Raw genomic sequence first — 8,644 nt, forward strand, 5'->3', positions numbered from 1 at the left:
CCGCTCCTCTAAACTCATCAACGTCTTTGTTTTTGGGTCTTCGGTCGTCTCCGGCGATATGCGCGGTGTCTTTCTCCTTCCTCCATTGTCGTCTCCCTCCTCGATTTTCTACTCCGCCGCTCCTCTGAACTCGTTGACGTCTTTGTTTTTGAGTTTCCGGTCGCCGGTCTCCGGTTGTCTCCGGCGGTATGCGCGGTGTCTTTCTCCTCCTCCATTGTCGTCTCCCTCCTCGGTTTCCTACTCCGCCGCTCCTCTGAACTCGTCGACGTCGGGGCTGGGTTCGTGCCGAGATCGATGATGGTGTTGTCGGGGCGCACTCGGGGCTAGGGCTCGGCTGGAGTTCGATCCGGGTTGGATCGTGGCTGGGGAATGGGCGTTGCTTCCTGGCGTGGGATGGGGTTGGTGGAGGAGGCCGGTGTGCTCACCGTCGGGGAAGGTGGGTGCCCGGTTCAAGTCAGTTAGTTTTTTTTTTATCTTTACATTTGAATATTAGGGTCAGTAAGTGATTATTGAGGATTGATAAGTGATTATTGGGGCCAGTAAGTTATTATTTGAGGTTTGTAACCTGATTATTGAGGGTCAGTAAGTGATTATTGCGTGATTACTGGGTGTCAGTAACTCAATTATTAAGGTCAGTAATTCGATTATTTTCTGGTAAATCTTTTTTTCTATTACATGAAGCTGAAATAAGTTGATTATTGGGGGTCAGTAACTGATTATTAGAGGTTAGTAACACGATTATTAGGGGTCAGTAACTGGTTACTGGGTGTCAGTAATTAGTCAGTAACTGGTTACTGGGGGTTAGTAACTGGTTATCAAGGGTCATTAACTGGTCAGTAATTGGTTATTAAGGGTCAGTAACTAGTTACAGGGGAAATTCCGGTGATCGGATTCCGGCGGTCAGGGAAATTCCTGTGACCGGATTCCAGCGGCCGGTGAGATTCCGGCCAAGCATTCCCTCTTTCATTTTCTCTCTCTCTCTCTCTCTCTATGCATGTTTAAGAGATGAGGGTAAAATAGTCTTAAAATAATATGGTTTGTTAAGACTTTAATAAAAATTTCTGCATTTGGGCATAAAAAAGGTTACCTTATATTGAAATGGGCTAACGAAAAATATTATCATTAGAATGGGAAAATGAGGGGTTTAAATTAGTATTAAATAGGCATTTTCCCTAATACCAATGATAAAAAAATATACACCAACCGACTCCTTCTTGGTCTCATTTTCCTTGTCGCCGCTTCACAATTGATCCACACAGGGTTAATCATTATTATGACTCTTATATCTGGCATGGATTAAAATTCTCTATTCCTCTGATATTTCAGCATGCAAAATGGCTTATTGGAAATGGGAAGTCAGTCTCTTTTCGGCCTGGAAGATGGTTGGATGTTCCTAATCCTTGACAAACTTCAGGCTGGGTTCTTGGGAAAGTTTTTGACATCTAATGTGTCTTCTTATATCTATGGCCATGAGTGGATTTACTCCGGTTTTCCCTCACATAGCCCAAGAAATTATTAATATAATGTCCCTCTACCAATTGAACCTACAAATGTTGTTTTGATATGGAGGAATTCTATTAATGGATTGTTATCTTTTTCAGATGCTTATGAGCATGTTCGTTTGCACTTTGTCAGTCATCCTTGGGTTTCAACAATCTAGCGAGGTTTTATTCCACCTTGCTACTTTATTCTAGCTTGGCGGTTATTTCATAATAAGTTGCCTATGGATAATCAACTTCAAAAAGGGGTATATCGATTGTGTGTTTATCAAATGTGTAAATTTGGTCATATGGAGAACTCTGTTCATCTTTTTGTTAACTGCTCTTTGCTTAAAACATTTGGCAATGGCTGGCTTATTGTTTTGGCACGTCGTTACCCATCATCAGGTTCTCTATTAGATCTCTGGAATGTTTTTTAAAGTTAGGCTTTCTCCCCTCAACTTTCAAATTTATGGCTTGCATGTGGTTTATTTGTTCTTATGGCTATTTAGAAAGCTTGTAACAAGCTCAAGTTTGAAGATAAGAAGCCATCTTTCATGCGAATTTTTAGGTCCACTAAATTGGTTATTGTTTTTGGCTCCTCATATTCTAGGCTTTGATTTTGTACAAGAGCAGGGTGGTATTCCTCTGCTCTTTGTTTCCTTTTTCTTCTTTGTATTGTTCTTGTAAGACCTTGTATTTTTTCTTTTGTTTCAATAAAATTAAATAAGGGGATTAGGGGGTGGGGGCGGGGGTGGGCTACTAGAGTGTGATGGACCCTTCGTCTTCGGGTTTGAGAGTGGGACTTGTTTCCTATATCTCCGAGGAGCTAATATCGCCTAATCTCTTATCTATTATAAAAATAAAAAAATAAAAACTAATTTGTTTACTTGTCTAACATTGGTCATCGTAGGTTCAAAAAATTGTTGTATCAAATTAAATTAATTTTCATAGGCCTTTTCAAGCAAGATATTATCCAATGAGAGGTCCCTCAAAATTGTATACTTTTTCTTTTGGAATATCTCAACTGCATATAACACCTGCCAAAATCACGTCCAATATTCATTTTCACATGCTCAATAAAATAAAACACATGATATATCATTCACATGCATATGTTGTTACTTAAATATGACATTAGAAAATAGAAACAAATCAAAGTTAATATTGAATGAGAGAGAGAGAGACACTACATTATATATAGAATATAGTAACTAAGAGGTATATCAATATCTCATTTATTAGTACGTCACAGGTAGCAAAAACAAGAAAAGAGTTCCGCAAGGAGCATCTGAGACCCCGGGTTCGATGGCTCCGAGTACGTCATAGGTTGCAGGTGTTGAAGATCCAGGCCTCGAATCAGAGGCTGAGGCGGAGTAATATCCTATTGTAGCTAGGAAAGACCCTTTCTACTCTTTAACAACAATTCTCTTTCTTTTCAATTTGATAAAAGGTACACCATAGGGTCTTAGGCCTGCTTCGATTGAGAGTTGAGTTGTTTGTTAGAGGTTAGAAGGTTATATGCTTTTTTAGTTTGTTATATCCACCTTTTTTTATGCACGTACTTTGAGGTTGTTTTTCAATTCTTAGATGTAGTATGTATTTAGTTTATTACCTATGTTGCTTGTATGGTCTTCGGACTATTCATGCTTGACCTTTTGGTAGTCATGATCTTTGATCAATGAAACTTTCTCCTTTTTCCTAAAAAAAAATCTCATTTATTAGTGCAGGTGTTATATATAATCTAGTAACTAATTTATAAGATTGTATATAGCTATTTGGTACATAACTAACTTACAACTCAATGGTAGCATGACCTGATAACAAGTCTCAAGATCCGGACGGAATAAAATGGGTTGAGCGGGTCATGTAACATGTGTTATATATAGTATGTGAGGCCATCTACATTAAGGTATCTGTATAACTTATTTACTATATATAATGTAGTAACGCTTTCAAACAAACAAATATATATATATATATATATATATAATATGTAGCAACTAACTTATATACAATATTGATTGAAATAAAATCTTAAAATCAATTGAAAAACTAGTAGTCTAACTACCGGGTGTTTCAAGCTCACCACGTCAAGCTTCAACGCTTCTAAATCTTCAACTTTCTCGTTCATATAGTCCAACCACTCACTTCCAAAGCTATCACATGCATGTTTTATGTCGAATTAATCATCGGGATGCCGCTGCATAAGCTAAATATGGCCCTGGACACGGCTAGCATCCCCAGCTGGGTGCTGACCTCTACTTGCTCAAAATGTTTTGTTGCTTCCACTCTAGACTTTGAAGCCGAAAACTCCCCCACATTCCTCCTTAAGCCATCCAACCCCACACTTTGTGGTGGAATGCTGCTACAACTAGAGGGCTCCAATTGCACTTACCAATATAAGTTCATGTACTGTTTCCCTCATGCAATTGGAGACCAAGGGTTCCTCGCCCTTGGTGAGGACGCAATCTTGATTGGGCTGGAGATTCACACAACGCCAATACATGGTCTACCTGACGACTTTTACTGTCTATGGTTATATGGCATTAGTGTGAACGGGGAAAGACTCGTTATCGATTTGGATGTGTTTCTGTACCAAGGACATGTAGGCGCTATCAGATTGGTTTTCTATGGTACAGTTGTAACGCATGTAGAGGTGGTGATGTAGATGACTGCTGATGTGGATTTGTTTAGCTAGCTAGTGTATTTTCATGAGTTTATGATCTAATAAATGTTAGGTTTTCCTAACTATATAGTGTAGATGATGCTCTCTCTCTCTCTCTCTCTCTTCCAAAATATCAGCTTATCCTCTTTACAAGCACCCCGCCAATGTCAGCCATTTCCTTAACCTTTCCAAAATGCGTTTTTCTAAAATTTCAGACGATGTCACAAGGTATAGCCCCCAAGCAGTGTTATTTAGGGATATTCTATGTTGAAGTTAGCATCGGGACGCCGCCCCAAAAGCTGAATTTGGCGCTAGACACGACCATAATCCCCAGTTGGGTCCAAGCGTCTGATTGCTCTGAGTGTGTCATTTCCACTACCCTGGACTTCGAACCCTAGGACTCCCTCACACTCCAGTTTATGCTGTCTATCGACTCTCTCTGTCATGGAGTGTGGCTACAACCAAAAGGCTCCAAGTACTGCACGTACCAGATAGGCCAGGAATCCAAGGGCACTTTCGCCTTGGATACCCTCATTACTAATGCAGCTATGACAATCCCAAGCATTGCTTTTGGTGTAGGGTTCGGAAACGATTTCACTACGTCTCTAGACCCAGCTGAAGAGGTCGAAAAGGCAATAGTGGGAGTTGGATCATCCTCAAGGGTCAGTGGAGGAGAAGCTTCCATATTGTTTTTCTCGACGACGCCTTCAAGTTCAAGTTTCGAGTATCGTTTGACCAATCCTCAATCTTGGAGGGAGAACTGACGACGAGATTCAGTTCAAACCGAAATATCAAATATAATATCAAATCAAACCGAAATTCAATGAGTATTGTACACGCTTTGAACAATTGACTCGTTGAGGTAATTTATCTCAAGTATTAGCAAATATTTGTCTATGCACAGCGTGAAAATACATAGTGTAATTTTAGCTATTCAAAAATATTTATGTGGAGACCATCATATATCTACATTATGTCATCTAATATTAGTCATATATATATATGACTATATACGTATATATAATCATATATATATATATACATGTATACATATATATATATATGACTATATACGTATATATAGTCATATATATATAGTCAGAACACTGAAATCTAGTATTTATTAGCAAAAACAGCCTCTTCAGATGATGTTTAATGATAAGAAGTGGATTGAGGCACTCGCGGAGGCATTCAATTTGTAAATGGTGATTGACTATGAATCTCTTGGTCACTAACTGACAAGGTGAACACTACTATAGAACTAAATTATATTGAAATCAAAATATAGTCAGAACGTTGAAATCTAGGTTTTTTGTTTAGTATAAATATTGTTAGATATCTCTGATTATTGCAAGAGGTTTATAACTTTTGGCGAAACTTTGGAAGTTCTGCAATATACTCGATTTATGTTGCATTTATGTTGCGATATTAGAAACCAGTTCGAACTGAAATATAATATCAAATTAAACCGAAATTATGATGCGCTGAGTGGTTTGCAACAGAAAATTGTCTTACACATTGCATTTTTCTACAAGCAGAGATGAAGAAGAGGCGAGTTACGGAACTGCTAGAATATTGTTATGGCTTTAATGTTGTTAGTATGATAAATGCTCTCATTGAGAAATCTCTCTTAAGTATTGATCACAATTACAATGTTTGGATGCATGGTTTGGTACAAGAAGTGGCATGGAAAATTGTTCGTGACGACTCTGGTGATCATGATGAGCCCGGTCATCATAGCTGTTTGTGCCATCGTCATGATATATTTCGTATGTTCACAACAAATACGGTAAGAATTATGTTATTAATTCAAGTTTAAATTTAAAAGTAAAATACGTTTGGAATTAACTTTTTCTTTATTATGAATTAATATCCAGGGAACATAAGCAATCAAAGACATCCGCTTGAGCCTATCAGAATTAGAAGAGGCAGATTCAAACTAGAATTTTGAATGCTTCTCTAAGATGCTCAAACTTATGTTTATTGAATTTGATAATTTAATAGTTAGTTCAGGCCCCATATTCCTCCCAAATTCTTTGATAATTCTCAAATGGAATCGGTATCCTTCCAAATCTTTTCCAGCAAGTTTCCGACCAAACTTACTTGCTGAACTTAAAATGCCGAAAGGCAAATTCGTTAAGCTTTGGGATGGAAGTCGACTGGTAACAATGTTGATCATGTTTTCTACTTCAAAACAGAATCTTAAATTTTCCAAAGGTAATTATTTGTTTCATGCATTGTACAGGACTTGCCTAAATTGAAACATATGAATCTTAGTGTCTCCAAATATGACTATATACATACATATATATGTATATACATATATATATATGACTATATATAGTGAGAACGCTAAAATCTAGTATTTATAAGCAAAAACAGCTTCTTCAGATGATGTTTAATGATATGAAGTGGATTGAGGCACTTGCGGAGGTATTCAAGGACCAAGGCACCCCTGGCCTCCATATTTATCTCTTTGTGTTTTCACTACTAAAACTTTGGTTGAAATGAATCAAACCTAAATCAAACTATATATAGTGACACCCCCACCCCTGTGTTTTAGCAACTCTTTTAGCTAAGGGGTCTTAATTACCACTTTAAGATTGGTTGAGATTTAATATAAATACAAAATAATAAAAACTATTTTTAAAGAAAGAAGTTAATTTCATTTATGTTTTTACCCTACAACTTAATCTAAATAAATCACTGAAACCTAGATTTTGTAAATTTGTATTGTACTATATGAATAACCAAACCCATGGCAACATATTCATGGGTGAAATACAATGAGTTTCATGATATACAATAGCGGCAAGTCAATTGATGTATAATTTCGTTTAAGACCTTTTAATGGGTCCGGTTCAAGGGACATCAATTTTGACACAAATTTTGACACTATTTCTTGGCCGTTAGATTTTAAAACATTTAAGGGTCTAGATCAATTGTAAATATGATGTCGAGATATAATTAATTGACATGGCAAGTGATGTGGTATTTTGTCTTATTTCATAGCAAATCAAATTAAAAGAAAAGAATGAAAAAAAAGAATGTAAAATCTGAAAATCCAAATCCAATCTTTACGATAAAAAGGGAAAAAAAATCCAATCAAAAAATATAAAATAGAGGAAGAGTAGAACACAAAACAAAAGAATACAGATCAAAATCCAATTGAAATCATAAAGCTGCAGCTGTAGGTAACATGTAAAATCGGCATGGCTTTCCTGAGAGTTTTCTTATTCATAAGCTAATTACTGAACTGTGATATTCATTTGACCCCTTTTTTTATACGAAAACTATTCATCTGGCTACCAAAAGCATGTGATCTAGTCCTGATAAATTTGAGAGATAGATGATATTTACTTCAGTCATATCTTGACGAAGCTCTCCTCTCCTTAGCACTCTCTCCAATGCCTAAGCCTGCTATGATGATCTTGCGATTAACACTGGAAAAAAGGAATTTACACTAGTTGTTCTGCATTAATTTGGTAAAGATTGAGATCGGGATGCTTCAAATTTCTATTCTTTTATTTTTTATTGTACAAATTTGATTTTCAGATTTTACATTCTTTTTCTTCATTCTTTTCTTTTAATTTGATTTGCTATGAAATAAGACAAAATACCACATCACTTGCCATGTTAATTAATTATATGTTGACATCATATTTACAATTGATCTAGATCCTTGAATGTTTTAAAATCTAACGGCTAAGAAATAGTGTCAAAATTTGTGTCAAAATTAATGTCCCTTGAACCATACCCTTTTATAATAGTAAGTTGTAACCATCAAGTTTTTTTGTTTGTTTACCGTCTTATTATATTGGCCCGCCGCAATTATAACCTTTGGCTCCGCCATTAGATTGTGAAAAGCCATGAAGTTTTGGAGAGGAAGTGCCTGAGTTAATGAAGTTTGCAGTTCATGTTCTTAGCTTGACTTGTAGTGCATCTGGATGTGAGAGAAATTGGAGCACATTTGAGTCAGTAAGGTTATTTGTTTAATGTTCATAAAAAAAAAACTATATTTAGTTCTTACATATAATATGTTGCATGTTTTTAATATCTAATTTTATTCCTATTCTTGTTTTAGATTCACACAAAGAAAATGAATAGACTTGAACACAAAAGATAAAATGCATTGGTTTATGTGAAGTACAACTTTTTGCTAAGGGAGAGTCTACTTTAATGTTATTATAACCTTGTTTTTGAACGTTATGGAGAACTAAAAATGAATTTTATGCCTTTAATGATAATTTCGTATATTTTGCAGTATACTCATATTATATATAAATGTAATGTATCTATTCATTGTTGTTGGAAAAGCGGTCGCCTCAACTCGTTGAAGCTTTTGCCTTGCGAGGCTTCATCAAGTCGCCTTCACTTTTTGAGAACTTTGGTGCTACTAAGTATTAACACCCCTATCATCAAATCGGAATTTTTCTCTCTCCTCTCCCCTGATTTTCAAGCCCACACAGTTTTCTCACCTCTCTCTCTCTCTCTCTCT

The sequence above is a fragment of the Fragaria vesca genome, linkage group LG6 (genome assembly GCF_000184155.1).
Source record: "Fragaria vesca subsp. vesca linkage group LG6, FraVesHawaii_1.0, whole genome shotgun sequence".
Classification (NCBI taxonomy): domain Eukaryota; kingdom Viridiplantae; phylum Streptophyta; class Magnoliopsida; order Rosales; family Rosaceae; genus Fragaria; species Fragaria vesca.